At 42.0% G+C, this 22,541-nt stretch overlaps 1 protein-coding gene across 1 annotated transcript in view; it reads right to left on the bottom strand.

Annotated features, from left to right (window-relative positions):
* Window positions 1–22,541, bottom strand: part of BACH2 (BTB domain and CNC homolog 2) — a 154,339-nt gene that overhangs the window by 78,111 nt on the left and 53,687 nt on the right. Inside the window, exon 3 of the mRNA XM_026060821.1 lies at window positions 10,639–10,790. The gene's annotated coding sequence lies outside the window, so the exon portion shown is untranslated. The remainder of the gene's footprint in view (window positions 1–10,638; window positions 10,791–22,541) is intronic.

Raw genomic sequence — 22,541 nt, 5'->3', positions numbered from 1 at the left:
AACCCAGCTCCAAAAAACAAACCCTCAGCCAAATAAAGAAATGGATAAATATCACTGCCTGAGGGAGGTACACGGGACTAGATTTTTCCCAATTCTGGAGGAGTCCCAGTTCCTACCAGAGTAATGGGAGCTGTGCATGCTCAATCCTTGCTGCAGGACAGTATCTGCTCTGAACAACATCTGGAAAAATACTATTGTGTCATCAATACATCTGTAATCCAACTGAAAACTTAGAAAGCAACTAAAGAGCTTTGCATGGTACCCTGCAGCCAGTTGTTCTATAATATCTTCTGCTTTGTGCTGACAACCTTTTTTCCCTCCAATCATTCAGACACAATGCCTTCAGGTCTGTCTAAGTAATGTAATTTACTGGAGTGGAATTCCCTTGATACCTTCTGCAGCACTCAGTGACAGTATCATTTATACTCTACACTGTCATGCCATGACACTGATACATTGGCTTTCATCCTTCATTCACTGCAGAGTGTGCAATTTCACCTTCCATTGTGCCCTTTTGCAGACTGCGCGTACAAATTTACTCCATTCATTCCTAATTACAAACCTCTGCTGAAATACTCTCATTAGATTTATATTTTTCACTTCAAACGTCAATCTTATTTGAAAATTCCAATTTTCCGGAAGATTCATCCATTAGCAATAACCTCCAAAGCATTCCTTAACTGAGTGCATTAGAAGCGAAACTGGCAGAGGAGAGATGCACTTAAAATACACCATTATAGTAAATCTCCATTGCTAATGTTTTCATATTATTCAAGTAATGCAATAATGAGCCCATGACTGGCCAATTCTGCTCCTCCAGTGCATAAAAGGCATAAGCTAACAATCAGCTGCTATGTCAGGATGCGATCGCATTGTGAGGCTGCACTGCGTTTCTAAGCGTTCGCCATTCCCAGCGAGCGCGTGGGAGGGGATCGCAGGCTGAATATCATCCCCAGCTCCCGCTTCTCCCCGGGAGTCCCGTACGTTGCAGGGTGCCACAGCAGCCGGGCCGGCCAGTCAAAGGCAGCCTTTGTGTGCTGGAAGCTGCTTCTCACTGATTTCAGCTGGGCATCCCCGAAACTAAGAGCCATACAGAGTTTACGACAACTGTAAAAATGTCTGACTGCAGACTGTTTGCTGCAGGAAAGGCAAGTTCAAAAAACAAGCTCAGGGTTTCCCGAGGGAGCAGATACTCTGCTCTGCAATCCAACAGGTGAACTAGAGCTCTTCAGCTGAAAACCTCAATCACATTGCTTCGGTCTCTTACACTAGTCTTAATTTAGTGCCTACATTTCACTTTGAACAGCGTACAGAAAACACAGATGTACAGACTACATGGAACAGATGTTTAAGTGCTTAAAAACAATCAAAAAGAGATCCATCTACCTCTTAAAGAAAAGGCGAACACTTCAAAAATGCTATCACCATACAAGGAAAAAAATTAAGATGACTGTAGTGTTTATTGATAGTTGTACAATGCGTTCTCTGTGCTACCTCTAAAAATAGCCTGTGTGGTGATACCCCTGGAAAAGAAAATACCATCTCATCCAATTGGAAAGTGTAGAAACAGTGAATGGAGCATGAGTGTGCTCGCCACATGACACACACTCTCCTGGCCTTATCTTCAAAGCAATCAGGTTTGAACTCATCTGCACCAGGCACTGCAGTAGAAAGTAGGGGGGAAAAAATCTACGTCTGTATCAAAAAGGGAAAATTCCACAGAAAAAATGACAACAAATGTTTATACTGCTTGTCAGCATCTGGTCACCTAAAGGATTGAGACATGCAGATAATTATAACAGATGTAAGGTAATTCCCTGCAGAAAACACCACCACGGAAGCTAATTATTTCTGAAATTTAGCCCATTCCCACCTGAAATATTTAAAGCCTTGATTACTGCATTAGCTCTCTTGCCTTTTATGCTTTCTGTCAGCAGCCGGTCCAAAGGATGTACACAGATGTTAAAACAGAAACATGCATTTAAGCAAAAAGGCATAAAGGAGGTGATAAGAGTAAGGTAGTAACGGCACACACAGTGTTTTCCTTCTAAAAAGAGGGGGAGGTTTGCATTAAGGTAATTTAATGGGATTTCATATTGCATAATAAAAAATTCACCACAGCCAGCATCAATATTCCATGGAACAACTGCATGTGCCTCTAAGTGCCTCCCATATACCACATCCTCCGCGCCACATGGAGTTACTCAGAATGAAAACCTATCGTCCTATTTAGCCCAATGCTCAAGTCAAACAAATGAACCTTGACACCACACTACAATGCCTGGAAAAACCTGGAAAGGTCGCAAAGTGACAAGAAGGCTGCGAAGTACCTGACACACAACGAAAAACAAGTTTTCAGCATCTGTACCTTCGGACCTGCAGCTCTTGAAGAGATGCTCTCTCTCCACTCATCCATTACAAGAATTACATCAAACCGAGAAGCTTGAAATGCACAGGCACACTCGTTCTCTGGAAATGCCACAACTACTTAATGAGTGAAGCAGGGACAGCACCAAACCTTAGACCATAAAGTTATGAATTTCCCTGCCCATGCTGACAACATCTTCTCTTTAATGTTTCTCTGGGCACAGGAGACATATCAATTAATGTGGTCATAACAGTTTTAGCAGCTCAATATATTTCAACTACTTTAGCAGATTCCTAACTGGTGCGACTACCTGGAAAAGCTACCAAGACAGCATATTTCAATACTGGCACCCTAAAAAACAAACCGAAAAGGTTTTGCATGCCAAAAATTAACACTGAGAATTTTGTTTCTTGATGTTCAGCAGATTCGTATAGATTTCCTTTTTTTTTTTGCCAAAAGCTTAAGTTCTGGATCAAGTTATGCAAGGGTAATTTTGGAGGGCTGATTTTAAAGATCTTTCAGTCCTCTCTAAAGCTGCTTTTTTCAGATACCAGAACAATTCTGCTTCCAAAATTCTTTCATCACCACTTCTGACTTATGCACTAAGCCTAACTCCTTTTTTTCATAGATAAGAAAAAGCTGATAAGTTAACATAGCTAGACAACACTGCAAGTAAACTCCGTCTTTCATCTCAGCACAGACACATTTACAAGTGCTCAAACACAGGACTTACCAGACAGAGACGAAGCTGCATGTAAGCCAGTCATTAGAGCTAACAGAACGATTATGCTTGCACTACAAATTGTGAAGCATTTGAATCTTATTTTTAGTTGTACACAAAGGGCAATAAATGGAAAATCTTATTGTAACCACCRTTTTTTTTTGGCCACCCACACTTCCAACACCTACAGCACAAGTATATAAATGCAAAAAACCCAGAACTCATGGCTCATCTGAACAAGGGATGCAAACTAGCTAAATGCTGTTACTTTTTTCCAATTTGTATCTGGAGTTTTGTTAGATTCTGTTAAACATCAACAGCACAGATATTCATACACCCTGCTTATCTGCTATAGCAGGTATCATATTGGATTTTCATGCATTTAATTAATTATTTGTTCTTAGTTACCTGGTGAATGACTTCTCTAGGCTGGCTAACCACTGATGAATTTTCAAATGATGAAATGGAGGAGATGCATCTCCCTAGCTCTTGGTTTCTCCCCCTGCTCCCCAAATTAGTGATATATAAGGAGTTAATGCTTCACTTACCTGTGAGAAATTATGCTGAATACTCTACCCAGAAACTGGCAATTAAAAAAAAAATCCCTTTACACTCATAATAGTAGAAGAACTTGAAACAAATTGCTGTCAAGGATGATTTCATTATGTTTAAATCCACTTTACCTCAACTTGCTTTGCAAATTACTTTTTAATTTTATACATAAAACTCCCATACCTACTACAACACTAGTTTATCTTTCTCTTCCATGCCTGATTCTTTCCGTTTGCACCAAGCACTCTGCATAGCAACACAAGTACGAACCTAATTATCATCTGAAGAGCTGCAGAAAGCTAACCCAATTAACTGATGAAAAACAAAACAAAGAAAAAACATCTGTCTTAAGTGCAGACTAAAGAAAAGTATAGGTGAAGCCACATCTGGGGATGGGGAAAGGAGAGTTAACAATCTGCCGTCATTAATTATCTTGCTGCCTCTGAAAACGCAAGTATTATAGAAAGTAAAGCATCCATTACAACACTCTTACTTCTGAACTCCTCAGAAATCATAACAGGAAACACGTGCCGTAAGCTAGCAATTAATATTTAACAAAGTAATTTCAGACTAAGTGTCAGCTCCAGAAAAATGTGCTTTTACCTGCACTTACTTGCCCATTAATTGCCAGCTAGACGGCACTGCCCATCATCTCCCAGCAGCCAAGATGCAGCCCAGCGCGGCGCCAGCTGCTCTGAATGTTCTCATGGCAGCTTACGCAGCACTGCAGAAATCAGATATACGCTTTTCTGGCGACGATTTAGGTCGTAGGAATGTGTGATGTATGCTGTAAAAGCGCAGGTAGCTAAGTATTATGAAAAAAATGGGTCATACATCACTGAGCTAACAACCACACCACCCCCAAAGCCGGTGCTAAATGACTGTGCAGAGCTCTGCCAGAGGGAAAGGATAGATTTAAAGAGCAGTGAAAACAAAACTCGATGCGGTGAGATGGATTTTACTTTTCACTGGTTTGGGTTAGAGAGAAAGTTGATCACCCTGTCACCATCTCTTGGTGTTTTCTTAATAAATGTGCAGCACTGCCTGCAGGTAAGCTCTTCTGTGGGAAACTCTGGCCTCGCAGAGGTGCTGTCCCCCGCCACCTACGGGGAAACGTGTGTTATCTCATTCCCTATGGTAAGAGGAAGTGTTACCAGCCCCGGCGGCCGGCTGTGACTCAGTTGCTGGGGCTGACACACGCACGCAGGCTGTCACCTGCAACAGCAAAAATAAAAATCTTCACCGCAACACCGCGGTCACGTGGAAAACGCGGAGTAAACAGATCAATAATACCGCGAACCTACGGGAGCGCTTCACACCCTCAAAGCGATAAACAAACATTTAATTAATGGCAGGAAGGGAAGAGGTGTCAAAATAATTCAGTTTTGTATGTTGGATCATATTAGCACAAGCGGCACCACCCTCCTCAGTCATAACAACTAAATGCAGCATGTAAATTCTGATTTTTGAGTGCCATGGCCAAAATTAAAGGGAAGGATCTGCTCTGTCCGGCCAGAGTGCTCTGTGTTCAAGCCACGAAGCCCTTGCAACCAGCCTCTCCCGGCGGCGTGACGAGCTGTTGCTACGCGTCTGCGGGCAGAGACACCTTGGGCACGCGGCTCTCAGCTAGAAACCTTCGCACCGGGATGTCTGCTCACTGCACACATGCGTGTGCCCACCCTGGGACAGGTTGCCACGGGAGGTTATGAACCCCCCACCCCACCGCGGGAGATTTTGAGCCGAATGTGTGAGCGATGGGGCACGGGGTGCACAACCCTGCTCAGAGCTGGCGAGCAGAGCAGTGCGCATTTTCTAGCCTCTTGCTAGCTCGGCAACGTGCCCTGTCAGTACCCAAGAACAGGCAAAAGAATGCCTTTTCTGTCATTAAATGGTGCTTACCACTGACACGCGTCACACCTTGGACTTGATTGCCAACGCTCAGAAAAGCCACAGCAGATTCCCAGTCTCCAAGCAGGGAAACGCACCAGAGAAATCACGACATCCATTAAGCAGCATCGCTGTGGCTACCAGTCTGACGGAAATCACCTCAACGCTACAGTGATATACGCCAATATGAAGCTCTTAAAAAGACAGATGGCAAAACTCTGCACAAAAGGAAGTTTCTCATCCATACAAAAGCATTTCTAGACATGTGGCAGCCCTCTGCTATGACTAAGGCCCCATTTAAATAAAATACTTGATGTCCTGTAGCAACATCTCACTTGCATGACCAAGACACCAGCAGTATTTGTACCCAGAGCTGAACAACTGCCTCTCCTTCCTATCTTCATTGCACTCCTGACAAATACTGGTGATAAGTCAAACGTGTGCACCTCTCAAAAAGCAAGCCTGAAAGCAGGACAAGCAGTTCTGCAGTATCACAGAGAAAACACAAGCACCACATGAGAATGGGACTTTTTTTTTTAAACTGAGATTTTGTGGTAGATGAGGCAACATCTCAAATTAAAATCCAATGCTGTCTGCTCAGTAGCATAAAAACACCCATTTCCTTAGCTGTGACCACGGCACTTGGGAGCAGTTGGACTGGATTTGGTAACAAGAGACCCAAGTGTTTGGTAAGTAGATGTTCAAAGGGATGGGACTTCACCTTCAGAAATCTGGTTTCCTCGTTAATCCAATTGAGTTTCCTGACCTTTGGGTGCAGATTTAAAAAAAGATATATTTTTTTCCCAGTCTGTGGTGGTAGGCGGATGACAGACATGTAATCACCAAAATCTGCATCTTAAAATTTTACATTATTTACATCTGCTTACAGATGGTTGCAGGACAGAGTTAAAGAAATTTTACCAGAAAAAAAAAAAATCTGAAGAACTCATACCTAGAGAATATTAATGTTGTGTGCAGAGGTTTTCTGAATTCGAGTTTTGGGGGCTTTTTGGAGCAAAGCACTTAAAGGCTCTTGCTGAATTCTCAACACAGTATGTGCACAAGCAGTACAAATTAAGCCGATTTACTATCCTCAGAATGTCATTGATTGGCGTGTTATTTCTGCCGCTTTTAAAGGGAAAGAAACAGCGGTAAGACAAAGGCAAAGATGGTTCCACAGCGCTGCAATTGCAGCTCCCCGTGCTGCCAAGCAGGACAGCTGCAGGGCCTGGCCCCATGGTGATCGCAGCAGCATCCCATCACAGCCCCATCCCTGCTGCGCTACTAGCGATCGCTCGGGATGACAAATCACGAGCTGCTCAGCGCAGAGTGTGGCTTCTCCCCAATTCCTATACTTCCTCGTTATAGCCCCGGTTGAACCTCCCCATGATTAACTCCTAGAGGACCTGGACGAATGTTTTTCATCTCGGTGCGTAGGCAATGCCAGGGTTTAGCAATCTGCTCTGTCGGAACAAGGGAGAAACCTTCTGCTCTGAATTAGAACATCAACACATACTATTTTTAAGGAGATCAATCACATCAATCAGCACCCTAGTAATAGTATAAAATGCAAACAATAATGAAACAAAACGGGGAAAGGCATACTTGCATACTAAATATGCCACACCTYGGGAAAAGCCAGAACAGTACCCCTGTTTTAGCTAGGCCAACCTTGCGCAACCGCTCTCTCCCGCTGGGCTAACTAACACAGGAGAGCCAGGTTCCTTCTCCCACTGTCGCTAGCAGGGCGACTGCCCCAAGCAGAGGTGGTTATGAAGAAGGCGGGAAGCAGACTTGGGAGTAACACTGGGAAATGCAGCAAGCAACTGCAGGCTCGCCCGGGCAGCGGACGCCACCGGCACATGAGTGGGGGCCAAGCCGGTGCCCCTGCCAGCAACCCGCTGCCCTGCAAGGCGACACATGCGTTTCCCCAGAGTCAGGGCACATGCTAGTTTGGCACAATCTTGAGCACACGACCAATAAAACCCAACCAAACAAACTGGGAAACCCTATTTTACAATAGCTTTTTCATCCTTGCACATTTTTCCATTTAATTTGGTGCTCAAATATGATTTTAGTGTGGAAACAGAGACTCCTGACTATTCACAGTACAAGCAGAAGAACAAAACATCCTGCACACACTTGTGCCAGTGTGCTTCAGCTGTGGACAGGGAATGAGAGAGGGTTTTTTTTCCATTTATGTCCACTCAGCTTCTGGCTGCTCTTTCAAGTCTGCTATGAAGGATGTCATTTTTAAAGCTAGTTCCTCTGACAGGGATTTTAATAGTGAATTTGCAAGGTGGCCAATCACAAGTATTTCAAAAATCACACAAAAAGTCCACAAAAATTGTGAATAAGGCTTCAAAATGACAAGGGAATTGTGTTAAGTACAGCTAATAAATGATGGGTTGCTTCTTTTGGCTTATTTGCTTCTGAGTTGTTACATCTCATATTTTCAAGTTTTCTTCCCCTAAGACCAGCACTAGAAACACACTGGAAATGAGATCCAAAATTCTCATGTAGTCGGATAATTCCTCCTATGGAGATTTTTATTAACAGCTACACCACATATTGCAAAGCCCATAATAAAATGGCAAGACTCTCCCTTTCTCAGAAAACAGAACCAAGCCAACACCTTGTTTTACMAAGGCCTCATTGACAGCAAATTCTCTGTCAATCCTTTCTCCATTGCCTACCATTTCACTATTATTTTTGCCAATACCCTTTACCTCAGGGAAAAAAAAACAATTCTCCTGTCTTTAAAAACTGAGTTCCCATAAGCTTTAAAAAACCCTGTGCTTCTTCCACAATAGATCTTTTTTTGTTTTGAGGCCTGCATTTAATGTCACAGCAAATAAAACAGGTTATACACCATATGCAGGTTTATCTCTAACATAAATTCTCCACTTCCAAAATACTTCAATACTTTTTTTTTAAATTTGTTTAAGTAATATTACAATTCCTAATAGAGACCGGGTGTTAGTAAGCACTCAAGGCAAACCGACCAGAATGAGTGCTGCGGTTGGCTTCACTGTCCTGGCCTCATTCATCATTAAACTGCATAATATGAATTTATTACTCCAGTGAAAAAACAAGGGCAGGATGCCAGCCTTCATCACCAACATGTCAGTGCTTATTTCAGGMAAAAAAAAAAAAAAAAAAAGTTCCTTCTTTTAACTTCGATGTGTCCCTCCCTCCACAACCCAGTCTGTCAATGGTTTTCAAGGAATTCCTACTTCTGCCTTTTCGCTGCTTAACAGCTAGGGCCTGGAGCCACTCAGAGCCCGAACAGCACGACCACCACAAAGCGCTGAACGCGATTTAAATTCCCCTGCTGGGGACACTGGAAGCAGATGTCCTTATAGAGCCTGCAGCGAGGCCCAGACCTTGTGCCAGCGCGACTTGCCATTCCGCGGATTCCCCTAAGGTTTTTCTGGGCAAGTTATCCGATCAGCTGCCGGGTGTCACATGTGTCCGCACAGGGAGGGGGGTGCAGCCCAGGCAGCGCGGGAGCCAGCCACACCGAAAGAAGCAGCATCACTGCTACCAAAAGCAAGCATGACACAAGCAGGGGCAACCGAAAGGCCCCGGCTCTCAAGCCGGGCCATGGATTATATACAAGATTTCTCCTCCACTCCGCGTTTGCTCTTCTGCTTGTGAATACTGGATTAATATGCAACTGATCCTGGGAACTGCTAGACAGTACAGCATTGCAAATCGCAATTTTGTATTGCCTCTGGTTCAGGTGGCTTTTTGCCAAGCTGCTCTACACCATTGTCCAAAAGACAAAAACCTCCCAAACACAATTTTTTTTTTTTTTAAATAAAACAAAGATAGAGTTGCACTCAAGCCTTTTTGCAAGCTTGGCAGCTAGGTTGTGCAGACCCTCGTGTCCACATTCTCCTTGCAGTGCTCCAGAGGCTTCTTTCACCTGCAGATCCACCCTGGCAGGGCTGGGACCGCTGGTGGGTGCAGAGAGTCAAACCAGTCTTGGCTTCTCCCCACTAGAGGATGCTGTGAGGGGTTCTGGTGGATTTAGCCGTGGTGGTGAGGAGAGGAAATCTGTGCCCAGCATCACAGCCACTCTCCCATCTTGGGAGGAAAAATCTAACTGTATAACACGCACCAGCAAATACTATCCAGATTAAGGAGACAGGAAGGGGTCTTCAGCCCCCTCAATCTCCTCTGTCCCTAGCAAATCTGTGTGTGGCTTTTCCTACCCTACTACAGCATTTGCACAGTTCTTTCCACATCAAATAATCACATTTCCTGCATGCATTAAGCCCATATGAACATGCTGACTAGCAATGCCTGTGCCCTGCCTTTGCTGAACAACAAGCATGCAGGGAGGCAACGGGATCTCACAGCGCAAACTGGTAAGAAAACGGGAGGCTTCGGAGCCGCGGTCCTGCCTGGGACGACCCCTGAGCAATGGCAGTGTTCTTGATAGCCTATCGCTCATGTACGTCAGTTCTACTTTGGTTGAGAAGCTAAATTTGTGCCCCACATGTGAAGCTCACTGAAAGGAGCTGGAAGTGGCTCTTAAAATGCAGATACGACTGGAACTTAAAGGGCTTTTCAGGGCTGCAGCTGGGGGAAGGAGAAGCAGCATGGCACTAGGACTCCCCCGAGGGAACCGTTTTGGAAACTGCAATGAAGGAGGACGATACTGGTTTTGTGATAGAAAATAAAAAAGGATGCCTACAGTCCACTGAGCAAAGGTTGGCCTCTGATCTCGCATGAAGCACGAGTGTGACTTTAGCACAACACTCTGGGGTAAACGTACACAAAGTTATCCAGTTGTGAAAAAACCCTTCATAACTGGGAGGTTGCGGGGGGGAGAGAAACTATTTTAACTACTTTTTGCTGAGGTTTACTATGGAAGTGGAACACTTAGAAAAGATTTCAAAATGACAATCACCATTTAAGTTAAAAAAGCCACTAAGAATAGTTCAACAACAATTTATTCACAACCTAATGTTTGCTGTTGGATTACAGCTTTTATGGTATCTTTCTAAAGCATGATGTTTGCTGCCTCTATCTTGCCTCCCCAAAACCTTTTTTCTTTTTTTTTCCCCTTTAAAAGAAAAGAACTTGAATGATGACTTACATGTAACTTTTCTAGGTTCTGTGCTGGCTAAAACGTTCTCACGATGCAGGGAATGGGATCAGTGGAGAAATTAAGAGGCTACAGCAATCCATTAAGAAGTGGCCCTCCAAAGCTTTGTAGGGCAAAGTTCTGGCAACTCAGTCGATATCAACCTAAAGTAAAAAGGAAGCCAGTCATTAAAATTCAAGCATCGAATCTGTTCAAAACCCTGTTTTTTCCCCCCTTCTAATTCTAAAAGGGGGTTGTCTTTTTTTTTTTTTTACATAGGTCTTTATAGTCCAACATTAAAATTATGTGTGGCCTCAGTGACAGTCTATGTTCATTACATACCTCATCTTACCTTTAAACCGTAAATTGCTTACAACTAAGACTATATATTTTTTGCATTTGTATAGCACCTAGACAAACAAGGCCCCTGAGAAGAATTATAAAATAGATAAACTAATACTTCTGTGATTGTTCTAATAGATCATACTGTAAATGTCTGCATACTTCGCATACATACTATTGAAACTCTGCACATCACACCAGTAAGGTGTTTCAACAAAACTACCAAAATGATCCATACCAGCTTTTGTCAAAGCTTAGCTTTGATTTCCTCAAGAATTTTAAATCAGGATCATCATGTTTGTCCCTCTGTTTATGCTTTCTTTTGGGTAGCTTCAGATAGGGGAAAAACACCCTTTGGTTAGCATCCCCTGATTAACGTAACGTGTGCCACGCTCCTCCATCTGCCCTACGGGAAAGCCTCACTTCACACAACTCRGTGTCAAAAGAAAATTAGAGTGGGAGTAAGGAGCTTGTTGGCCCACGGGAGAGTCACGTGCCATCAGCGAGGTGCAAGAAGGGGCTCGCGGCCCTTCTGCGCGTGGTGGCCTCCCCGGGCGGCTGGCGGCAGCACCCAGCCCAAATCCCGCACAGCGCCAAGCCCAAATCACACGGAAACGGCTTTCGCCGTTTACCAAGGAAGCGTTCCCACTCCGCCGCCGCTGCAGACCACTGTGGGAAGGGAACGCTTGCAGAAGGAGAAGTAAGTAATTTTAAGCTATGGGGATTTTCGATTTGAAGTTTCATCAGTGCTGGTGCCCAACATTTTACATTACTCTTTTTCCCGAAAAAACACTTGAATACTTAAATACTATTTACATGAGTAAAGTCAGTGAACTGGGAGGGAAAAATGAAGATGATTTTCTTTCTAACAGAAAGGGACAACAGCAGTACAAGAAGCAGCATGTATACATCTTTGCAGGGTCACTGCAATGGTTGTATTTGCAGAGTTACCACAAAAAAAAGCTAGGTAAAGAAATGGAGGAGATAAGGAGCAGGCAACTGGAAAAGAACATTTAGCTTTTTTTCAAACTACTATTTTTTTCTGAAATTTGCAAAGTGAACTTTTCAGTTCAAACTTTTGGTTACTACCTCCATAAACAAGTTAAAAAAAACAAACATGAAAGTGCAAATGAAAGGGGGATTTTTTTTTTAATATGCAGTTCATGATAGAATCACATTTAACAAAAAAGCTCACTCCTTTTTCTGAGCGTTGCTATTACAGCATTTTACTCCAAGCCTTGTAAAAACTGGATCGTTTATGAAGAGCAGGTTATTTCTTCTGGATGGTACCCTACTAGATGATTTATTAACAGATGCTCAGAGTTCTGCTGCATTTAAGCATTATCTGTACATATACTTAAAAAGAATCATGAGACTATTCTAAGAATGCAATGCTTGTGTCTCTCTAATTTATATATTTTTTTCCAAGTGGGCACAACATTCATTGACACTGTACAAGGACAAAATATTCAAAATCTTTATGGTTACAAATATACATTATATGAATTGCCTATAACACTAAAAATAAAAACTTCAAGTCTGTTCGGTCATAAATCACTGGTAAACCAAAAATAACCAGTTTACTCAGTGGCCAAAGGGATAAAACCAGGGAAGCCTTTGCTTTTTCAAGGACAAGTTACACTTCTGAGCTAAAATTGCACTTGCTGTAGCACATCAGAAGGAAAGGAGAATAAACAAAAGTGGGGAATAGGAAAACAAAAACAAAAACAAGACAGGGCAGAGGGGGCATTTTCAGTGCCACACTTTTCTGAGAAGGTGTGATTGATGTTCACTGCTGTAGAAAGCATGAGGCTACCTCCCAAACATTTCATTCCCTTCTGCAAATGTCTTGCTCTATTTCTCTCCCTGTGTTCCCTAGATATCCTTGCCCTACACAGGATGATCCAGAGAGCATCAGGTTTTACACATGATCTAAAACATGAAAGCAGGAATCTCTCTGCCTAGGGGTCAGCTTAGGGGAGAATGAAACCTAACCCTGCGCCTATGCTCAACATCTAGGCTATTTCATGCTTTCCATTGTATAAAAGAGTTTTCTTTGTGAAACAAGCAAATTACTAAAAGCACAACTGTTGCAGCTATAAACCTGCAGAGAATATGTGAAAAATGAGCTTATAGGAAATAAAGAGCCAAAACTGCATGTAATGAAGAAGTTTCAAAGAGCATCTGAACACACTGACTGGCTAGATTTACAGCATAGGAAGAGCTGTAACCTGTGCAGAGGAAGATGCACTCTCCACCCAAGCACTGTATCCCTGCAGGCCCCCAGCGTGGATCTGCCTACGGGGGCAGTCGATCACCAGATTACGAGATACTGCAAAAACCCTCCAGCTCCTGGAGTCAGGTGAGTGCAAGGAAACTTTATCTCTAATCTCAAAAGAAGCTTCTGCCTTTGCAGTTGCAGAGAAGACTAAAAAAAAATAAAAATACTTCAAACCAGACATTCTAAGCTTTTTTTTTTTTTAATTATGTTTTGTAACAACCTCTTGTACAAAAAAAACTTCTCTGTTTTTTTGGGTTTTTTTTTTTGAGGGCTTACAGTATTGTTTGAGGGCTCACAGAAGAATGAAAATGTAAAGGCAGACACACCAGACACCACGGTTGGCAGAAGGAAGCACGAAGCTAAAAAAGTATTTACTTCAAGAAAACATCTTCCAGCTTGTTTTTTTTTTTTTTATACTGCGGGTGTATTTCAAAGAGAGGTTATGTTGTTGCTGTTAATGAAAAATAACACAAACTTTGGTGCTTAGGAGGAGGAAAACAGAGGTTCTTCAGTGTGCGATGAACAAAGCAATGAGGATGATTTGAGAAGAGTGAGCTGAGCGTCACTGGGTGTTTCTCTGGTTAGCACAAAAGATTTTTCAAGCACAGAAAGCAGCACAATCATGCTCATGGAAACCAGAGAAGTCGGGCAGACAACRCGGGAGGCGAGCAACAAACATCCCGTTGGGTTAGCCTACACATGAATGTTCATAACAGATACACAACATTAGGACCAAGTAAAACAAACGCACACGACAAGATCAGTTGGCATGCTTCTTGTGCTTCTTACAGACACGGACAGAAGAAAAAAAATACTTAAGAAAGGCAGAGCAACAGAGAACAGGAAGAAGTGAGCACAGATGTGTAAACAAGAACTTGTGTTTTCTCAAGTTACGCCTTGCTTGATAGAGCTTAATGTTTATTACCCCAGAGCATATAGAAATGAGTTCCAAAAGTTTAGGATTCCAGTCTGTTACATACGATACTATCACAGATTAGCAAACATGTTTTCTTTACGTTTCATATGTTTTCAAGCGAAGCTGAAGAATATTTCTTTCTGGCTGAAACTGCTTCATTATAACATTTGTAGTTTGCAACCGCCTGAAGTGTTGCCTGAGGCAGGGAAGGTATTTGCAATGCTCCTGACATCTAGTACAGAATCCTGCCCTGAAATCTATAAATTAAATCCACCAGGGTATCGGCATCTGATGCCAGAAAAGACACGCAGCCTGCTTTACCTATGAATGCATTTGATTTTCTTCTAATAATCTACTTGGTTCTTGATTTTACTGTATCTGGGCTAGCTGGGTGAGCACTCAACTGAGATGAGATTCAATGGTTATTTAGATAATGATAAAACCATGTGAAGAATCAGTTTGGCTAGAAAGCACGACTAAACTCATCAGAAAAAGCATTAAGATAATCGCAGCTGACTGACTGAAGGTGAGCGCAGCTTCTTTTGCTCAATGCTAGCCAGGGAACTGTTCGAAAAAGTCTGCAAACTGGATTTTCCTTAACTATGCTTAGGTCTGTAATGGAAAACCTTCAGAGCACCTGGGGGATGTGTGAGGGGGAAGTTTTCCACCTTCTCTTGTCCTCTGGTTACAATTAATTTTGTGACGCTTCAACCAGGCTGGGCTAGGAAAGGTGGGAATAAAGTTATATGGAGACCTGCACCACGTGAACTTGTAAATCTTTTTATATAAAATCTGAATTACTTTAACATAGGAATGAATATTCTTGAATTAAAATAAAGCCACAGTCAAAAATAGTTTTTCTTGGTAATGTGACTTATGAAMGAATGGCTAGACTTAAAAGGAAAGTGAATTTATTCTGTAAGAAGGACCCCCACATAACAATAAGCACATATTACCAAATGACACAAGCAGAACATTTATGCCCCCTGTAGTAAAGTACTAGAAAACCAACATACAGCAAAAGCCACACCTAATACTTTGTGTCAAATCTGACGAAAATTCAGATGTCTGGCGTATTTCTCCTTAAGGACTAGAGACTTTAGTTAATAAACACACAAACAAGACAAACTCAAATGGATCAGTGACTAGGATGAAATCACCAAAAATCACTGTCACAGAGCCTTGACACCAAACCTGGAATCTCAGAAAATGACATGGGATTTACCTGCGCTCAGTCTCTTGAGTAATGACACTTCCCATGGCACTACTAAATGACGCAGTTCATTGGATTTACACGTGGGGACTCCTGCCCCAACACATGTGAACCACGAGAACAGCTGTCTACCCTGCTGCAAGAATGTTCCATTGAATGCTTTGAATGATTATCACAGTCAGACTTTTACTGCTCATTTCTTTTTAAAAATGCAAATCAAGAAAACAGTTAAAATACAGAATGAAAGAGTGGGCCACAGTTAACCACAAAAATTCCCCATAAAGTTCAGCATGTGGGAAACAGATAAGTGAATGCTGTGAAAGATGAACAATATTTAAGTATTAACACAAATGGTTTTTTTGGGAAGGTTTATCTGGCATCTCTACCGGTTTTCCTCAAAGCCCTAATACAAAAATAACTATGTCTAAGTCTGACTGAAAAACATGGCAGCAGCTCAACATTGCTGCCTTTTTTCTTTCTACACAATAAAAGCCAACTGTTAGTTTGTCTGTGGACATACTAACTTTCAGGTAACTTCAGATCAGGGTGAAATCAGGTAAACATTTGCCAGGTCAACAAGTTCAGCCGGCGGTCTAATTTTCATTAGTCTATGGAATGAAGACAGATGCATTTAACATTAGGTCAGGAGAAATAAACAACATCTTTCTCCGAGATGTACATCTGGCTCCCCACGCTCCAGTTTAAAGGAAAGGAATTGTCTTTTAGCTCATACAAACGCCAATCAAAATGGCTGCACATCAGACTATAAAAGCATACAGAGCCCAGGTTTTGAGGTGTAACTAGAAGTAAACAGAGAGGTGCTACAAAAAGCCAAAGGATAAGTGTTATCTATCTTGATTTATCTAGCTTGATTCCTCCAGGAATCCCACCTCCCTTTTCAGGTCCCCAACCCTGCAGAGAGGCCAAGCGTGGCTCTTCCCTCTTATGTAGAAGTTATCTCAGGTCACTTMAGCAGAAAGAAGTAAACAGAGTGGTAGCACAAGGGGCCACACTGATTTCATTTATATCTATGCTGATTAGGGCAGGTCTACCACAAGTCTGTGGAAGCTGTAGAATTCAGAATAGGGCAATACTGTGCCTGACTAGAAGGGACTGCTTTTTAAGTCCTCCATCTTTACTCTCACACAAAGCAGGGCAAAGTTAAAGAAATTAAAATGTTTTGTGGGTTATTTTTCTCTTGTTGCAACAAAAAAAGAAAGGTAGAATCATGATGGGAAGGAGGTTCAAAAATAATTCCCTGTTGTGTGAACTCAAGTCGGTTTAACAAGAAAAGCCAGAAAGGCCACGCACAGTAATGCTGAGAAAAAGGAAATGGTACTTCATTTTAGCCAGAGTCATAAATCTTACCAGTGAGTCTCTAACGGCRAAACAGCAAGCAGGGGAATTTTTATACACAGATAATTAGTTGTGAGCTGATATCAGGTTTACTGTGCTGTGCATTCTGTATGTGTAGCACCAACCATAAGCTGCTTTCTGAACACTCAAAATTTCGTGTGGGGTTTTGGCTGCCTCCCTGCCATTGACTTCACTGGGAGATGCGTGGCTGAAACTCCCAGAAGCTGTTATAAAAAAGGCTAGGTGGAGAGGGGTATTTCTGCTCCACAAAAATCTTTTGAAGGGGAACCCAGAAAGATTTCTTCAAAAGAATATTTTTATAAAACCACCCTCTCTACCATGTAGGGCATGGATAAAACAGGACACAGACTAATGGCCTTGTCCAAGCATTAACACCCTCATCCTCCTGGGTATAGACACCACTTGAGAATGCTGCACAGGAGATGGTTTGTCCAGGGAAAAGGTTGACCCACCAAGGAAGAAAAACAAAGTGTGGTAACAGGCATTCACTAGCAAGAAGATGCTGCAGAGCTGCCTAATGAAGACTAAAGTCAACATGACATTCTCATCACCTGCTCTGGAAACAGCACAGCTCATAGTGGGAAGCTGATAGCTCTTGTTCTTCAGCATCTTATTTCATTTTAGACCATGACAAAACACTTCCATTAATGACACATATGAGAAAAACTCTACCAATCCTAATAGTCAGACGACGCTTTCAGTTAAAGAAAAACTTCTTTTCAGTTTCTAGATGAGACGATATTCCAGGATGGGCATGTGTTAGCACAAAGCTGAGTGCTCTACTTGCCTACAAGCACCCAGGACATTTTTGACATTACCTTAGAAGGGAACAATTTAGTCTAGAGGAAAAGGYCTGGAAGTTTCCATCTCCAAAAGACTCCCCTGTGCTGCCTTGAGTTAGAGAACGGCCCAGACAGGACAGCAGCTTGCTCCTTTAAGACTGGCTGACAGATGTTTAGTTGAGCAGGGAGAGTCCCTTTTCATTGGGATATCCGAGATGGCGCTGAACTCAAGGTCATTCCCTTTGCCTAAACATCTGCCGGAGTCTGAGGCTGTCCACATGCAGAGGGAGCACTGGGAGGCCACGGCTCCAGTAGGCTGTGGTCCCAACAGACTACCCCAATGCTGCTAACTACTTTCTGCCCGTCTTCCGCACACATTTTTCTTCCARTCTTACGCAAATAAACAAATGCACCAGAGGTCATACTCCTCTGCTGGTCTGAAACAGCTGGAGACACGTAAGGCGGGCTATGGAGCAGACCAGCTCCACCGGCCCCCATAAGCGTCCTCAGCAGAGGGTTAAGCAACAGCACTCTCGTCCAAGGTTCCATTCTCTTGCTGCCATGTGCTAAACCGAAAGCCCAATCTGTAYTTACTGCGTTAAACTACAATTAAGTTTTTTTTTTTAATTATTCAGCCTAATGGTATGCAGCTGTCACAGAAATCTTTAAACACATCACTGGCTCTCTTTGAGCTGATTATCTAGATAAGAAACCATAGCCAAAAGACATGAAAAGATGTGTCCAAATTTAAACTCAGCTGAGCAAAGAATTTCATTCAAAGGATTGTATGAAATGGGGGAGGGGTAACAACACAAATGAAGGTTTTGCTTACTATTGGTATAAACAGCTGAAACATCATCTGTCACTTGGTTTAAGAATCAACATACACTAGACTCAAAGCAATGCTGATGGGTATTACAGCTGCCATGCACATCTATGCGAATGCCAATATTTGTGTGTTTTTTTTCCAGACTCGAATTGAGAGAGAATCATCCAATAAATCTAACTTTATGCTGAAGGAACCTACTTGGTGTACAGAATAGCTCCAAGACAACAGTCCTTTCAATTGAATTGCTTCAGTTCAGCAGGTTCCTTTGGGTAGCACAGCATTTTTTTCCTCAGTTCAAGACAGGTCCATGTATTTGCTTTTATTTCTAGCATAATGTTTACTATTCTAATCAGAACATTCTGCAATCTTGTCTGAATGTTTTATTATTAATTGCTACACCCCCCACCCCACCCTAATAATTATTCTCTTGAGAGGTAAACATTTCAACATGAGTTACTTTAGTGAGAGCCATGAATATGCATTATTTATTTATTTAGGTAAACAGTAATTAAGAAAATCACCCAGACCGTTTTCTCTATGAAATGAACGCTACTCCACCAGCCTTGCAATGGGAATTATAAGTCCCTTAAACATATATATTACTTTGTCCTCCTCCACTGTGATTTTCATTTGCAGGCCTCAGGGCACATGGCACCTGACAAGGGAAGAGCCCTCACACTGTCTAAGGTCACGCAATGAATCCAGAGCACCTAGATTCAGTTTAAGCGACTAGTACTAGGTGCTCGCACACCAGCAAAGAGAAGAGCAACAACACCTGGGGTGCAGAACAAGGACCAGAACGTAGATATTGGCTCCATCTTCCCTAGGGGAAGCACAGCTCTCTCTTTTTCACATCATTTGTTTGGTACCTTTGATATCCATCACCCAAAATGCTGATTTCTAACTTTCCTGCGGCAAGACCACCTCTATCAACAACACCGCTTTGACGGTCCCTATCTGTTCTTTTTCAAATGACAGAGCAGTATTTCCTTACAAAATGGTGGGCATGACCCAACCAGCACCAAAATGCAACGGTATCTCCTGCGTTTGAGGAACTCGGGGTCCAGTCAGTGCTTGGATTAGTGGACACGCACAGTGGCAATCCCTAGCACAGCATTACAATGAAAGCACGCGCTCGTCAAGCGATGGTGACGAGGCTCTTTCCCCGGTGCCCTGAAGAAGCGCATTGTGGGACATGGCAGAGCAGAAGATAAAACGCGTCTCACTGGGTAGGAGCCACACGGGTCACCTGGCAAGGCAGCAGAACCAGCTGAGGAGGCAGTGGGTCTGCATTTGACAGAGAAATGCTTGGATTTGTTCGTCCTGGAGCAGTGAGATGCCACTGTATGCTGTATATATAACCTATGTATTGTACACTAAACAAACAAGTTACTTGATTCAATTCCACTATTGTGTTTTTTTTCCTTAATATTACATGACCTCAAATATTCCAACATCCTGTCCTACCTAATACTTCACCAAGTTCCGTCAAATGCCATGACAGAATCAGACAGCACTACAGGCAATGAAATCATTCACAAGGAACTCATTTTTTTAAACTAAAAATTAGACATGTCAGACAGTCCTGGCATGGTTGATCATACAGCCTAAGGATCATAGGGGCTCTACAGAAAAGGAATCAAAATGTCTCCCAAAGACAAATGGATTTTCGCACATCTAAAATTAATAAGTAAATAGATAAAATTGTGGTCTGGGCTTTGTTTCAGTTTTCAGAGCTAATTTCCGGCCACTGTTCAGAGAAACGTTTTGCATTTCAATTTCTGAGTCACCAGTTTTAACAAGTGCAGTTGCTGGAATTACTAAGCAGGGGATCTGATCAAAATATTTCACTCTCTGAATCAAAGTTCTTTTCAATTTTATTGATATGCACATATGTATAATTTTAAAATGGTGACTGACAAAGCAGTTTTGTGTGGATACAGTCCTGGCGTACAATGCGATCAGAGAAACCCTATCCCACAATGCGCCAAACGTCCCACTGAGGCATGGGGAAGCGTCCTGAATTCTACACAAACGTTCACATACGCTGCCGCTGCCCTCTTGCATCGCTATTATAAAGCGATATACGCTTCCAGAAACATGTTTAAACAGAACATATGAATGAAAATCATTCCTGAAAAGAATCTGTTATGAAACTGAAAATTGGAGACCGCCGCAGTTCTGTGTCTAAGTTGAGTCATCAGTTCCCTTTATAGCCTAATAATTGACACTGCCTTGATCAGAATGACTGATCCGAATGTTGTTTTGTTTTTTTGTTTAAAAAGAAAAGAAAAAAAAAGAAAAGATTTCCTATGTAAACAAGCTGTCTATCGTCTTGCAGGAGTGTTTATATTTGCCAGATCGTGGGGAACATCTGTCAAAAACAGATTTTACTCTCTTCAGTCAACTCAGTACAGTCTGAATCAGACTGTACTACAGAGAAACCAAAACCAGGTCTTTTGTTACGGAAAAAACATGCTGCCAATTCTCAGTGGAAGCACTGATTTTATTGCATTTTCTTGGGATTAAATGCTGCAAAGATTCTTGGAAGAGTCCTGAACTCTTCCCCTGCAGGATTTCTCCCCAAAGGAAAATGTTGGGAATTTAAGAGCTTCTTGTTTGCCCCTTTCCCTGCACCTTCCAAAATGAAGTATCACCTAGGAAGACAGATATGAAAAAAAAAGCCAAGGTTCAATCAAACTTCAGATCACACTGATTTTTCCACCTTTTAACATTAGTACTTGAGTAACAGAGTGATCCCATTTCCGATGCTTCCAACATACACTCCCATGTACCCACATTCTTCAGGTTACACTTCCCCACGTTAATTCATTAATTATTTTCATGTTTTAAATGTTTAAAAATCAAGTGAGACTGCAACTGCCTCTAGTGGTGTTTTCTGAGAAACAGGTGACATACAACAACAGTTGCTACAACCAGGATAATGATGACCCAGCCAGTCATACTGTGTGTCTCCTACYAGGGAATATGCAAAATCATTGGAACAAAAAAAGAAACCAAAGGGAGAAACAGGTGGGAGATTTCAACAATAAAAGGATTAGACTACACCATAAGCATGAAAACAGAGAGGAGATGAACCAGCAGCACCAGGCTCAATGGGCATCACTTAGGTGTTAAGTTTGGGACTGAACACAGACTCCTGTTGGATGGACCAGTAATTTATAGATTAAGGAGAAAGTATAGAAGAATTTAAGAACAGATATTTGCTCTTACTAGAAGTATGTTCCCAGATGTTTCACAAATTAATGGCCATGTCTACATTAGTCTTTGTTTTTAGACTGTAACTGCTAGTGCTGGGAGCTAATGCGATGTCCATTTTGTGCATTTTACCTTGGTTTGTGCAGAATACCTTAGATAACTCAACCTTGATCCTGAGGACTGAATGCTTACCAGCAGTTAAAATACATCAGCTGTATTTCTGGAGCACACTTTTCAGCTTAGTTTCATTCAAGATATCCAGTTCACATGCTCCAAGACCACTCTCCAACACAAAACAAAGCCTCACAGCCAGGGACAGTTGGAAGATTTGTTCCAGAAGAGCACTCTTGATCCAAACTATAAAGCTGATGTAGACACATCCAATAGAACTCATGGATTACAGAGCACACTACTAATTCTTAAAAATAAGACTTGGAGATAGGAAGAGAACCCGAGAATACTGCAGCTTTGGAGAAGATGGAGGAGGATCCACGAAACAAGAGAAGAAATGAGTACTGAGGGCAATACAATGGTAGATTTCAATGCAAGAAGAAGAAAGACAAAACCCATTAGGAGTGGAGGAAAAGAAGAGATGAAAGAAATGGAAAAAAGGAAAAAGAAAATGATTTACTGGCTGGAGATGACATTAGATTATATTTCCCTAATTGTGGTAGATTGTTGGACATGTAACTAATACTTAGAAATATCTGCAAAATGTTGCAGTCTCTATCCTTCAAATGAAGCAGAACAGAAGTCTTGCTTCTCAATGACTGAAAAAAATCTTAATGCAAGCAATTTATATAGGTCCTTTGATAAAAGAATGACTGAATAGCTATGTTTACAAAACAAACCTATGACAGAACTAAACGAAGTAACCTTAGTTATGGTTTAGAAATGATGCCCAGAAGCATACAGCTTTATCTAAACCCAGAACAGAGCCTAATGAGTGTCATCAA

This window comes from Apteryx rowi, unplaced genomic scaffold (genome assembly GCF_003343035.1).
Source record: "Apteryx rowi isolate R43461 unplaced genomic scaffold, aptRow1 scaffold_171, whole genome shotgun sequence".
Lineage (NCBI taxonomy): Eukaryota > Metazoa > Chordata > Aves > Apterygiformes > Apterygidae > Apteryx > Apteryx rowi.
This window is presented reverse-complemented; position numbering and strand designations above follow the sequence as displayed.